We start from the raw sequence: 15,790 nt of genomic DNA, 5'->3' as shown, positions 1-15,790 counted from the left end.
TAGTGTCATTTTTTAAGATATTTTTATTCTGTAACGAATGTTGTTTTGTAATTGCCTGCAGACGTTTGTACCGCTTTCCATTTTGTTCGTATCTATACAGGTGTAATTATACAGAATTTTTAAAATTGATGTTATAGCTAATAATGTCATTTTATGAGAATTTTAATTCTGTAAATGCTGTTTTGTTACCGTCTGCTGACGTTTGTATTGCTTTCTGTTTTGTTTATACCTTACAGGTGTAAATAATACCGAATGTTCAAAATTGATATTAGAGCTAATAATGTCACTTTGGGATATTTCAATTTTGTATACGGGTGCTGTTTTGTAATTGCCTGCAGACGTGTCATTTTTTGAGAAATTTTAATTCTGTAAACAAGTGTTGTTTTGTTATCGTCTGCAGACGTTTGTATTGCTTTCCGTTTTGTTTGTACTCTTACAGGTGTAAATATACCGAATGTTCAAAATTGATATTAGGGCTAATGATGTCATTTTTGGGATATTTCAATATTGTATACGGGTGCTGTTTTGTAATTGCCTGCAGACGTTTGTACCGCTTTCCATTTCGTTTGTACCGCTACAGGTGTAAATACTGAGTTTTAAAAATTGATGTTACAGCTAATAGTGTCATTTTTTAAGATATTTTTATTCTGTAACGAATGTTGTTTTGTAATCGTCTGCAGACGTTTGTACCGCTTTTTGTTATGTTTGTATCCCTACAAATAAAAATATATCAAATCTAGGTCGCAGAAGCCCCCCCTCGTTGTCCGCCACCCTGACGTGAGGGGGCTCACCCTTCGCAAGATTTTGCGAAGAGTGCTAAGAGCGGACAGTGCCACTAATAATGTCATTTTTGAGATATTTCTATTCTGCATACGGGTGCTATTTTGTAATTGCCTGCAGACGTTTGTACCGCTTTCCATTTTGTTCGTATCTATACAGGTGTAATTATACAGAATTTTAAAATTGATGTTACAGCTAATTATGTCATTTTATGAGAAATTTTAATTCTGTAAACGCTGTTTTGTTACCGTCTGCAGACGTTTGTATTGCTTTCTGTTTTGTTTATACCCTTACAGGTGTAAATATACCGAATGTTCAAAATTGATATTAGAGCTAATATGTCAATTTTGGGATATTTCAATTTTGTATACGGGTGCTGTTTTAATTGCCTGCAGACGTTTGTACCGCTATCCGTTTTGTTTGTATCTTTATAGGTGTAAATACGTATACAGAATTTTTAAAATTGATATTAGAGCTAATAATGTCATTTTATGAGAAATTTTAATTCTGTAAACGGATGCTGTTTTGTTACCATTTGCAGATGTTTGTACTGCTTTCCGTTTTGTTTGTACCCTTATAGGTGTAAATATACCGAATGTTCAAAATTAATATTAGAGCTAATAATGTCATTTTTGAGATATTTCAATTTTGTATACGGGTACTGTTTTGTAATTGCCTGCAGACGTTTGTACCGCTTTCCATTTTGTTCGTATCTATACATGTGTAATTATACAGAATTTTTTAAGTTGATGTTACAGCCTGTTATGTAATAATGTCATTTTATGAGAAATTTTAATTCTGTAAACGCTGTTTTGTTACCGTCTGCAGATGTTTGTATTGCTTTCCGTTTTGTTTGTACCCGTACAGGTGTAAATACACCGAGTTTTAAAAATTGATGTTACAGCTAATAGTGTCATTTTTTAAGATATTTTAATTCTGTAAACGGGTGCTGTTTTGTTACCGTCTGCAGACGTTTGTATTGCTTTCGGTTTTGTTTGCACCCTTACAGGTGTAAATATACCGAATGTTCAAAATTGATATTAGAACTAATAATGTCATTTTTGGGATATTTCAATTTTGTATACGGGTACTGTTTTGTAATTGCCTGCAGACGTTTGTACCGCTTTCCATTTTGTTCGTATCTATACAGATGTAATTATACAGAATTTTTAAAATTGATGTTACAGCTAATAGTGTCATTTTTTAAGATATTTTAATTCTGTAAACGGGTGCTGTTTTGTTACCGTCTGCAGATGTTTGTATTGCTTTCTGTTTTGTTTGCACCCTTACAGGTGTAAATATACCGAATGTTCAAAATTGATATTAGAGCTAATAATGTCATTTTTGGGATATTTCAATTTTGTATACGGGTACTGTTTTGTAATTGCCTGCAGACGTTTGTACCGCTTTCCATTTTGTTCGTATCTATACAGGTGTAATTATACAAAATTTTTAAAATTGATGTTACAGCTACTAGTGTCAGTTTATGAGATATTTTAATTCTGTAAACGCTGTTTTGTTACCGTCTGCAGACGTTTGTATTGCTTTTCGTTTTGTTTGTATCCTTACAGATGTAAATATACCGAATGTTCAAAATTGATATTAGAGCTAATAATGTCATTTTTGGGATATTTTAATTCTGTAAACGGGCGCTGTTTTGTTACCGTCTGCAGACGTTTGTATTGCTTTCTGTTTTGTTTATACCCTTACAGGTGCAAATATACCGAATGTTCAAAATTGATATTAGAGCTAATAATGTCATTTTTGGGATATTTCAATATTGTATACGGATGCTGTTTTGTAATTGCCTGCAGACGTTTGTACCGCTTTCCATTTCGTTTGTACCGCTACAGGTGTAAATACTGAGTTTTAAAAAGTGATGTTACAGCTAATAGTGTCATTTTTTAAGATATTTTTATTCTGTAACGAATGTTGTTTTGTAATCGTCTGCAGACGTTTGTACCGCTTTTTGTTATGTTTGTATCCCTACAAATAAAAATATATCAAACCTAGGTCGCAGAAGCCCCCCCTCGTTGTCCGCCACCCTGACGTGAGGGGGCTCACCCTTCGCAAGATTTTGCGAAGAGTGCTAAGAACGGACAGTGCCACTAATAATGTCATTTTTGAGATATTTCTATACTGTGAAATATCCGTGAAATCCGGGAAGTTATTAAATAAAGTATTTGTTTGTTTGCAAGAATATTCTGATTATTTTGGAGTACGTGTAAAAAAAGATGTAGATGAGTTATTAAAATTATGTAAAAATGTTGTCGTTGTATGTTCCAAATCGGGCAAATTAACAACGTCATTATACGAACAGTATTTGAAAAATGTTGTTAAACCGTATGTCCGGGATAATTTGTTTTTATTTATTGTTGATTCCTGGGGAGGACAAAAAAACATCCAAACATATAACGAAATATTCCGCAACAAAAATAATAAACCAACATGTAATTTGCAAATTATACCACCAAAATGTACTCCGATTTGTCAGCCATGTGATGTATATTTTTACAGACAAGTAAAAATTATAATTAAAAAAATACAAAATTGTCCAGATGTCATTGCAAGCGACGAAAGCAAACAATTAAATACTCGTACTGATGCAATTCGCATACAATCAATAATTCATTATTTATTATCAGCACCAAAATTTAAAAATATGCTTCAATACGCATGGTATGCTGCAAAGTTAGCTGACAATAGAAACATCTTTTTAAATGTAAATCAAATATGCTTTCCCCCTATTATTGTTAATAAAAAATGCGAATGTGGACAATATAATTCCTTTATAAAATGTTCGTGGTGTGACAAAATTTTATGTTTCAAATGTTTTTATATTGATTTTCATCCACGACATTGCGAAGCAATGGAAATTTTTTATAATATAGACGATTAAAGTTTACATATTTTATTTTGATATAAGTTGCATGAAAAAAATAATCAACTCACATGATTTGTGTTTTTTATTGCGTTCAAACATTTAAAAATGTACTTATTTTTATGTAAAAAAAATAAATAAATAAAAAATAATAAATAAATAATAATATAGTATTTTTTTAATGTCCAATATTGAAAAAAAAAAAAAGGAAGCGAAGCAGTCGTCAGCGGGATTCGAACCTTCGCCGCCGGCGCAAAAAACAATGAACGAGAGCCTTAGTCTTCGCAGCCACGCCGCTCACTCGAAAAGGATCATAGTATCCTTGCTTATGAGAAACGTAGCTGCGTGACTCTAACTTTGTCTCGTAATTTCTACTAAACAAAGGCCCATTGGCGCAAACGCCTTTAGGGTTTTCGTTAGCTAGCTACAAGCTATCGAACGCACCATGACTCGTTGGAAAAGCGATTTTCCAATTGGCGTCATCTCCTTGTCAGTATTCATATAGTAAAGAGCTAAGTGTCCTGTGCGAAGTGTTAGTAGCATAATAGTGAGAAAAAAAAAATGGAAAATGATAATAATTTCGAAGCGATATTAGACGAGTCGTCTGACGAAGATCACGCGCTGTCGGATGACAGTAATTATATTAGTAATTGCAGTGAGGACCTTACGGATATTGACGACAAGGTAGTAGACAATTCACAAATCCTTGCGCTAAACGGACGTACAAAAGTTTGTACAATATACTTTTTTTATTCGACGGGTACTGATCAAGCTCTATGTACTACATGTACGAGTATGATCTCTATTCAAGACTTCGGACACATGTATTCTGTTCGGAAGCATGTGATTCAATTACACGACGCAGTGGAGAGTCGATCGTGCTGCAATTGTAGAAATCCATTGTATATAATAATTCCATGCAATATGTGCCCTATTTGCACACAATAAACTTTGGGAGATTGTGCTGGGACACTTAAAGTGAGAATTCTGAAAGTGAAGATGGCGTCTCAGGAAAGATTGAAGAACATTCCAGTGACTTCGATTGTGCATTATTTAAGAAATCGCGAACTTGATGTGCAAAAACCTCAAGCAAGAGATGTGTTGTAAGTATTTCTTTTTAATTTAAAAATTGTTAAAATAATTAATAAAAATTTTTTTTTTTTCTGTCACAGAAGGGGCCCCTCGCAGTAGTCCCACGGCCGTCGTCTTGCCACCCCCACCATCGTCGGCACAGCCGCCCGACCACCTCACCACCGTTGCCGCCACCACTGCTCAGCCGCTGCTCCTCCGCTTGCCGCCGACGCATTAAAAATTTTTATATATTATAATATTTATATTCTTATCTTTATATTCTTATATTTATATTCTTATCTTTATATTCTTAGTGTTTATATTCTTATCTTTATATTCTTAGTGTTTATATTCTTATCTTTATATTCATATTATATTATTATATTCTTATATTTTAAATTTTAAATTCACATTCATACACACACACACACACACACACAAAATTATAAATATTACGCATACTCATTTTAAGAATAAAAATTATTTTAAATCAGAGCTGTCCACGTTTTGCACTTTTCGGCCAATTTCCGAGGCTCACCGCCTAGCGGCCCCCACTTACGCTCGAGACCTTAGCAACGCGTTACCCGGTTGGCCCGATAACCGTAGTTGCTAAGGTCTCGACCGTAAGTGGGGGCCGCTAGGCGGTGAGCCTCGGAAATCGGCCGAAAAGTGCAAAACGTGGACAGCTCTGTTTTAAATATTAAAAAAAATATATAGTTTATTTTAGAATAATTCCTCTTTCTATCTATATTAAGAATATTATTATAAAAGAATTATTATATTAATATTATTATAAAATAATTATATATTAAAATATTATTAAAAAAAAAATTCTCTCTCGCGTGCGCCTCACGCTATCTCTCTCCTCGCTGCGTCTCACGCTATCTCTCTCTCTCTCTATCTATCTCTCCTCGCTGCGCCTCGCGTCATCTCTCTCTCCTCGCTGCGCCTCACGTCATCTCTCTCTCTCTCCTCGCTACGCCTCGCGTCATCTCTCTCTCATGGTCCCTAGCCTCTCAGTCCCTAGCCTCTCGGTCTCTAGCCTGGCGTTCCCTCTTCCCCGCATGACGTCATCCCCCGCAAGGACCAAGCAACGAGCTACGTATGAGAGCTGGGACTGCTTACGGGTGGGAGAAAGATTGGGAATGGAAATGCATGCAAAGAAATTACATCATAATTTAGACTTAAAAACTCTTTATTCTTCTTTTAAATATTTTTTTTTTTTTTTCTTACATATTATGGATTAAAAAACTAAAGCTGTCAGCTCGCAATCGATGAGCTGATGCTTGTTGAAGGCGTCGCTAGCGCGTATTACATTTGATACTTCTTTAGGATTCGTTACATTGGACGCAATATTTGAAAATTGCGTAAACTTGATATCGACTGTATTGGTAATTTTAACCAATCGGTCAAAAGTTACATCAATGCATGGATCGAGATCGAACATACGGTGTAACGTCGATTCGATCATCATCATGCATACATTTGAAGATTCAAGACTTATTAACTTGGCGTCGTTAATCGTACGAACTCGCACTGTTAACGGTCCAACGCTTATAAAACTGTAGGCATCTTTAAAATCGTTTCGAAGCAGATTCTGAATATTGTGACGTTGCTCGTAGAGTCCTTTCCACGCTTCGAGAGATAGTATCAGTTCCTTTCCTCGATGATCTCCTATGGCGATTTCCACGTAACTCGGTGGATCCACTTTGATACCAATTTCGAGGAATTTAAATTCCGTAGCTGTCAATGCGTATCGTCTGCCTAGTATACGAACCGCACGACGCTCCAACGAAATGCTGTAAAAATGAAATTAGTTTGAAAAATAATACAATTTGTAAAAATATAAAGACATAAAAATAGAAAAATAGAAAAAGTTAAACTTACTCGTCACATTTATTCTCAAACGATGGAGTGTCATCACGACTCGGGACGTAATTATTCACACGTCTGCCGGAGCCACTGCTTCTTTTAGCGTAGTACATATTTCCAGATTTTAAAAGTGAACCACCAGTATGAACGGTTAACGCTACACTGATCGTATAAAATTAAGAATATACGTGACGCTTATTTTAAAAAGTAGTGGGGTAAATATGGTGGGAGATTCTAGAATACTATTGGCGCTATGAAATTTAGGAGAAGGGGAAACGGCGCTCGGATAAAAAGAATTCTTAGAAACGATTCGTGAGGAAAGGATTGGGGAAGGGGAATAAGAGATAAAACACATTAATGTTTAAATATTTTATTTTTCCAAATCTTGCAATTCTTTCTGGCGTTGCGACCACCAGTTAAATATTTTGAATACATTTTGTAATGCGCAATTCTTAACATGTTTTCCACATCGCATAGTGTTTTTAACATCTAGATTATTTAGAGACTCGATATCATCGTAATCAGCATCCAAGATCTCAATAATGAAACCGTTTCCCGCATCATCCAATATATCGGCTAACCATTCTCGCTTCTCAAGTCCTTTTACATATACGAGAATGGATTCTTCTTCTTCTTCATGTGGTCCACCAACGATAGCTGTTGTAATCAAACGCTGAGCCATGCTGTATGGAACGTTTCCATCTTCCCATTGCAATCCATGATGATTTCGAGTCAACCATGAGGCTTGGTGTCTCTCCGATTTTATGAGTACACTCCATGGTACAGGACATGCGAAAAAATAATGTGACAAAATAAATCCTCTTCTCAGGATTGCCGCTTCCTTTACAATGAATTGTTTATTGAGGATAAACCCCTGTAGACCATAAACGTTGGTACGGACATGACGAGATCTCTTTCTCTTCGATGTATCAGTTAAAAAAGAAGAATGACAACCATCTCATAACACTTTGATTTATATTCTGCTATGCTTCCCCCTCTCTCTAAATTGTTGATGCGTTTAAGTGATTTTGCGCACAACATTGGTCAACGGGTTGTACTGGATCACGCGATCGTGTATGATGAGACAGTACGCAGTGGTATTCATCGGCACATTCTCCTTACACTCGAACTCCAATCTCACATCCACGGTTGCGCTCTTGACCGATTCGTTTTGTCGAGAACAATCGATGATCACGAACGGACCGTTACGTAGAAACATTGAGACGGTGAGACTCGGCTCGAGATACTCGTATCCATAATAGTTCTTGCAGAAACGCGCATACGTATCGTACAGAATCGACCATCTGTTTTTATCGAAATCCAGATTCATATCGTCGTACGGATAACATTCCGAGTTCAGATAGAGTTTCACATTGGTCATCTTGCAATCGTCGAATCGACTCATATCTTCAGACATGATGTTTTTCCGACCTGTCTGCAGAGCGAAGATAACATATCGTGGCTTCTCCAGCTGAGTCGCTGTCTTAATGGCCCATGAATGCTTGGTTGTACGCTGCAATAGCGGATACTCATACAGATCCCACGAGCGAAAACCCATGCTGAGGTAATGTCCGCTTTCCAGAGCGCGCAGCATCGACAGCTTCTTAATCTCGCTCAATAACACATGTGGCATTCGCCATTGTATCTTGAATATGTTGATCACAGGCTCCAGCGTCGAATCTCCAACCAGACAATTGTTGTCGTTGCGCGATCGTATTAAGATTAACTCATGACGAGCGTTCATCACCACTCGTCTGTAATCCTCGCAAAATCCCAATAACATGTAGAGCGGTACGCAAAAATTGAAGTTTCCATTTGCAGTAGTCGGATCAGTCCAGCCGGCGTTTCTCATAATCACGCTTCTATCAGATGATATCGTTACATAGTTTTTGAGCAAACTTGTTATTCCCACGTTTCTGTTGCGATCAATCTCCACGCCATCGAGTTCGTATCGAATCTCATCGAACATGAATGCGACACAATTATTTCCCAGTATCACAGCAGATCCTTCGGCTGGTTTATTTATCTTTAGTTCTCCCTTGATGTATAGGAAGCTTTCATACGGCAACGTATACAGATCCTGTTGTTGTATGAGTATTCTTATCTCATCACTGTGTCCGAATGTTGTGTTAGCGAACGGGTTGTACGTGTGAGTCTCGATCTTGACGATGCGATCGTCGAAGATTGGCTCGTCTCCAATGTTGAGGATGTCGGTCATTGTTCAGATGTTTCGCACCGCGAATCCCAAAGATTGTAAAAACGCAACGTTTGATGCGTTCAGTTTCTTTTTCTTAGTGCAACCGGATGATTGGATATTAGTGAATGTCGACGTTGTTGTTCTTGTCGCTGGCTCCGTAAAGATTGTGTTATTTCTCGTGTCTTTCGATCCGTTCAACACGAGCATCTCATACACCACACACGTACGTTATCGCTGTCGTCGTCGTACGTGCAATCTAATGGTGATCTCTTCTCCTCGAAAATCGAGCAATCGTCTGTCCTGGTCGACAACGCGTAACGTTAAATCCTCCGCACGATGATCGGCAGGTAAATGATGTGAGCTGGTGTTTCCGATATCTTATATCCAGGTGGTTCCCTCGGTGAAAATTCATGTATCGTATGAACGAGTTTGCCGTTGCTGTATACGTCGCGGTCACATTACATTCTACGCGGATAATGTTCACGTTGATAATATTAATCGGCATGTCCGACTTGTACCATTTTCGCGGCTGCAGTATACGGTTCGAGAATCCTAGCAGCGATCCAATGTTGTTAGGCTTGCTAAAATTCATTCTGTAGGCGCATTTCATCTCGCTCCTCATCGTATTATAATTAGCGCGGAGCACTATCGGATATTCTCCATCTTCAAAGTCACCGTCCTCATTCGTCCGAATATGCATGGTGTCAGCGTGTTTTTTATCATCGTCACGAACAGCGTGTCGCGGACGTTTTCGTGAAATTGCATGTTTCAAAAACTCATGTATCGCTTGCAGCTCGTACGATCCCTCGGGAATCGTAATTTCCGCGTCATCTTTGCCAAAGTAAAATTTATTATTCGAGGAATTCACGTTCGATATCGTATGATAAGTCTCAAAATCCGCTAGACCTAGCTCGTATTCATCGTCGCTCAAATCTACGGTGGGAAAGTAGTTTACCGCGAGAACACTACTCTTTCCAGTCAGTGTGAATGTCATAGACATGTTGACAAAACTGTTAAACGAATACTGAGTTAAATAGCGTAATGTCAGTCTTTAAATTCATGTGCATCGACCGCTCGGAGAAACTGTAAACACAATTGTCCACAGATGCTTTGATTGTAAGTTTGAACAGGTGTGTAATTGTATTGTATCTTTGTCACATTTAAATATCGCACCAATTCATTCGGTGGTCGAAGATTGCCGAAACTGTAAAATATATAGCGCGATCCCCCCTCTTTGTATACGCTACCCAATGAGTACCCGATCCTTTAGCGTTATCCAAATTTACGATGCCGCTCTCGTTTCGATATATACCACCGATTGGTAATGAATCACGCATGAAAACACCTCTAAAATACGGAATGTGCATACGTTTTGCCAGTTGTAGCAATTGTATGTTGGTAGTTACGCCCTGAGGCATTTTTAGCGTCTCTTTGACGTTTTTTTTTTTTTTTCCCCTTTTTTCTCGTTGAAACTCCTCGTCCGTGTTTGTATGGAGCGAGATACAATCCGTGACCTTCCATGGCGCGATTGTGACGTAGCATCTCTTGCAACTGACGTTGTGCAGCTTTTCCGTCGTTCACCATCTTCGCTACACCAGCCGCTCCACCGACCAGAGATCCGAGCGCACCCAACATTGGTAGAATCGGTAATACACCCCCACGTTTCGCTACCGGAAGTATTCGTTTCTTCGCCATCTTTTTCTTCGTCTTCATCTTTGTCGTCTTCAGGCCCATACCGAACTTCGTCTTGGCTTTCATCGCTGCCCAGACAGCTGTGGCGGCGGCTCTCTCACCGAGAGTCGAATCTCTCGCAACGATGCGAGTTTGCGCTTCTTTGGCGAGTATCCTATCTGCCGCGTGTCTCTCGATGAGATCGTTGCTTCGAGAGTACGCTATATCGTGTTCACGGCACGCCGCGTCCAATGGGTTGATACCTCGATCGCCTCTGGCTAATCGCTTTTGTAGTCGCGTGCCCGGACCGCAAAACTGATAGCCGGGGATATGGAATTCGATCGGAAGTGCATTTATCGCCTGATTTAATAGGCTTCTACCTATTTTCGTTGACATTCGCTGCAATCTTTTATCATCGGTGCTGGACCGTCAATGTGCGTTCGCTGCCACGGTCGATTGTAATGTTCGAAACAGCGGCGATAAGTTTGAACCTCCAAATCCGCCTTTATATGTTCCGGAAGCTTGTCCCACACGCAGTGAACGTAATTGCCGCACATTCGCAATAAAACTGTTTTCGACACAAATTGTAGCTGTTCGGCGCTCAAATTACAAATATCGTAAGGGCTTGATAGCAAGACAAACATTTTTTCGTTACTGAGCAATTCGCAGTTCCGCGCAGCTATAAATAGGCAGACGTTCGATCCAGTCAGGAGTGTGAACATGAATTTCGTGCGACAACCTTTCGCGATACGCGTGACGAATTACGACGCCAGATTACGATCGATGGGGGACAACGCGGAGATGCGTAGACACGGTACGATACTGCCGACTACTATACGCGCAATCGTTTGCGGCCCCTCGAATTGCGGTAAAACTAACGTGTTGATTAGTTTGATAGAAAGCCCGCACGGCGTCCGCTTTGAAAACGTGTACGTGTACTCAAAGTCGCTGCAACAGCTAAAATATCGGTATCTGGAGAATTTGTTGACGTCGATCGATGAAATCGGCTATTTTACATTCTCCAATAACAGTGACGTCATTCCACCGAGCGAAGCATGTCCAAACTCGATTTTCGTTTTCGATGACGTGGCGTGTGACAAACAAAATACGATAAGAGAGTACTTTTCAATGGGACGCCACTCGAACGTCGACTGCTTCTATCTCTGTCAGACATACGCAAGAATACCGAAACATCTTATACGCGACAACGCAAACCTGCTAATCATGTTTAAACAGGACGGTACCAACTTGAAACATGTGTACAACGATCACGTGAATACCGACATGTCATATGAGGATTTCAGTGAATTATGTCGTACTTGTTGGCAGCAAAAGTATGGATTTCTAGTGATAGATAAGGATAGCTCGCTTACGAACGGTCGATACAGAAACGGATTTAACGTGTTCGCGATACCGCAAAACAATTAGTCGTTGCCGATGTTCTGTCGAGAGAGGTGAAACACGAGCGTTCGACACTCTACCGACATGGCTGAGAACGATAATATTCGCGAACGTGAAAAGATAGCGAAGGAGATTGCGAAAACGAGTGAAGCAATCCGCAAGAAACATCGCGCTTTGAAGACCGGTAAGATCGATGACGATATCGCGGTCAAGACCCATTTTAGACCTATTATTGAGCCGCTACAAAAGATTATCGACAACTCGATCGCGATGAAAAACGAGCCGGAAAGTACCGCAAAGATTAAAATCTTACCCATCAAGCGGTACAAGGAGGAGGAGGAGGAGGAGGAGGAAGAGGAGAAGGATGATGCGACACCGAAAAAGAGGAAACGGTCAAACCCGAATCGCTCATCGACACCGCGTACATCGAATGCTTTATTGGATGAACTGATGATAAGCTCTACACCGTTCGCGACAACGAGAATCGTACAACCTATGATAACACTAGCAAACGAAAATGTTTTCGAAACCTCGGGCAGCACGCTCGAAACATCGTTTGTTCGAAACACATTACAAACGCTGGAAGATCAAGAAATGTTGCGACAGCACTTGGGACCACTGGGACAAGAGTACATGAGCACTCTCCTCGGTGGCGACAAAGAAAGGAAAATCGATCACGTGTACGGTGTCTATTTCGACAAGGATGAAATGCGTCTCGGTAACAAACGATTCGACATTGACAAACATGACTCTATAATTATAGACGAAGTGAAGTACATTGGTACACCAGGATTATACGAATTGATCTTCAAGAGAATTCCCGATGATGACATTTACACGGAGGATGATATGTATAAGTACAAGAGCATATTATTGGCGACGAACGCACATAAACGCAATTATGACACACAAGGCCAATTACGAAGCAACAGGGGATACAAGTACAAACATATAATCGCACCATTGATATCGATTGAAAAGAAAAAATCTGGAAAGGGAGTATTCATGCCTCACGCGATGGCACTAACCGACAATAAAATCGATTACATACACTGGGATGACCCCAACGAGCTAGTGGATCGGGTACGATTGCTGGACGCTTCGCGCCGAGCTGGCCACAACGCTCACGACAATGAAATCCTGTCGATCATCGAGGAACTTCGCGAAGCAGGCATTATTATAAATTGAATGGTGTCGACAAATCTAATCAGTCGATCAGCGTCACTTGTATCGGGAGAAAAAAAAAAATGCCTATCAACAAATTTGGATTATTCGAACCAAGAAATGATGCAACCGGCACAAGCGATCATTGGGATAGATTGATGAAAAGTTACGTGCGCGGAAACGCTGTGTCGTGTCGCTACAGACTATGATGCAAGATCGCGCAAGATTCGTCGTGTAGCGCAACCTGAAGCTGACACCGATGCCGTCAACAAACTGTATGTGGAATCCTGCGTTAAAAGATTGATGAATCAACAGAAAGAATCAGATGAGAAGCTGACTTCGTTCGAGAAGGATGTGCGGGCAATACAGATTGTGATAAACGAACTTCAACGCGCGGCTAACGCTAACTCAGAAACGGCTATCAACTTGAATGAAAAGCAGTGAACGGGTTAGGAGCGGCTATCGAACGGTTATCGAACGGCTACGAACAATTATCGAACGGCTACGAAGGATTATCGAACTGCTATCTAACTACAATGAGTGGTAGTGGTAGTGAACGGCCTAGCAACAGCTGCGAACGAGGGTACGAACAACTCAAGCAGGGTTGCGAACGAGGCTACGAACAAGTCATTAAAGACTACATACAAGGCTACAAACAACTTAAGCAGGGCTGCGAACGGGTCAGTAACGGCTGCGAACGGGTCAGGAGAGGCTACGAACGGGTTAGAAACGACTGTGAACAAGGCTGCGAACGAATCAAGAACGATTTTCGAATGGGTCAAGAACGGAAGTAAACAACGCAAGAACGGCTCAAGAACGGCTCAAGAACGGCTCAAGAACGGATCAAGAACGGCTACGAACGGGTTAGAAACGGCTACGAACGGGTCAAGAACGGAAATGAGCGTTAAAACAAGCAGCGACAAACGGCGATCGAGAAAAACCGACGAAGCGATGAAACAACATAGTTTGGAGAGACGGCAGTTGGTGAACGAAGTGCACGCGCCGGCGAGAAAAAATTTTCCCCGAAGACACGTCATAGTGCGGGGATACGATGATCTGTGGCAAGCCGACATCGTCGAGATGCGTCCGTATTCTCGTTTCAACAAAGGTTATCACTACATACTCACCATCATCGATGTGTTGAGCAAGTACGCGTGGGCCATACCACTCAAGAGTAAAGGTGGAAGCGAGACGGCTGACGCTATCGCCGAGATAATTCGAGATAGCAAGAGATCCCCGAGAAATATGCAAACCGATATGGGGAAAGAATTTTATAACGCCGACGTGCAACGGCTTATACGGAAACATAACATCAATCACTATTCTACATATTCGGTATTGAAGGCATCGGTCGTCGAGCGATTCAATCGCATGCTGAAGAACGACATGTGGAAGATGCTTACGCTGAATGGAACTTACAAGTGGATCGACGCGTTGCCGCGGCTCGTATCGGATTATAACGCGCGCAAGCACCGAACAATCAGCATGCGACCCGTCGACGTCACCCCCGCGATCGCTGATAAACTTTTAAAAACAGTATATAGTAACATAAAGATTGCCGCTCCGGCGAAATTCAAAGTAGGTGACCCGGTACGCGTTAGCAAGTACAAGAAACTTTTCGAGAAGAGTTACACGCCAAATTGGACGACGGAAGTTTTTAAGATTGTTAAAGTGCAGCATACTAATCCCGTAACCTATCTACTCGAGGACTATCGCAAAACATCTGTCGCTGGAGCGTTTTACGAGCACGAGTTGCATAGCGCGAATTATCCGGACGTATATCTCGTGGAGAAAGTACTGCGCAGGAGGGGTGACGAGGTTTACGTGAAATGGCTGGGATTTGACAATTCGCACAACTCTTGGATACATAAGGATAATACAATTTAATTCATACAAACTGTATGGCAATTCCAAATCACTTGTTTAAATCTATCCTTGGAATGATGACAATTTGTCCTCGAGCAGGACCAGTTAGAACCTCCGCATAAATTAGATTATTTTTCAAATTAGTTACAATAAATCTTGTTCCATTACAAAGTCCTTTCTTAGTATTTAAATTTCTTAATAGGATTATTATAGCACTGACTTTTATTTTAAGTCGATGAACTGGCATTCCAGAAGGTGTCAGAGAGTTCAAAAACTCTGTTGGAAAATTTAATTGCTCCTGTGGATCATCACTTACAATAAAGTCAATTGAGAGATATTCCTTTTCCTCTCCTTCCATTTGACAAGGATTGTGTCATTAATTTTAAAAGTATCCTCATTTTTAGGACAAAGTATCGCTCGATCTGGATTTTCTCTAATCCGTTCCATGGTGATTCTATCACCAAAAATTTCATTAATAAGAGATTCTTTTGATATAAAATCTTTGGGGATTTCAATTGTATCGAGATGTAGTCCATCCTTATTTGATAATTTATCATCTCCGAGTTGCATTAGCCAATTTGAAAATTCTTTTTCTTCCGCAATTCTCATATTTTGTTTTAATTTAACTTGAGTTACGTTCCTCCATATAGGATTGTATTTTACAATCGATTCATTTATAGCTGCTTTTTGTGCATGAGGCACTACTGGGAGATTTTGTCTGAAATCTCCTGCAAATAAAATTACTTTTCCTCCAAATGGTCGAGGATTCTTCATCAAATCCTTTAAAAGTTTATCAACTGCTGTTAAAGCATGTCCAACAGTCATGCTCACTTCATCCCATATGATTAATTTGGCATTAATCAATTCTCGTGCACCTTGAGAATTTC

The sequence above is a fragment of the Prenolepis imparis genome, unplaced genomic scaffold (assembly GCF_030444845.1).
Source record: "Prenolepis imparis isolate NDT839.2.m4 unplaced genomic scaffold, iyPreImpa1.0 SCAF_21, whole genome shotgun sequence".
In the NCBI taxonomy this organism is placed as follows: Eukaryota; Metazoa; Arthropoda; class Insecta; order Hymenoptera; family Formicidae; genus Prenolepis; species Prenolepis imparis.
The sequence above is the reverse complement of the archived record's forward strand: the minus strand, read 5'-3'. Positions refer to the sequence as shown.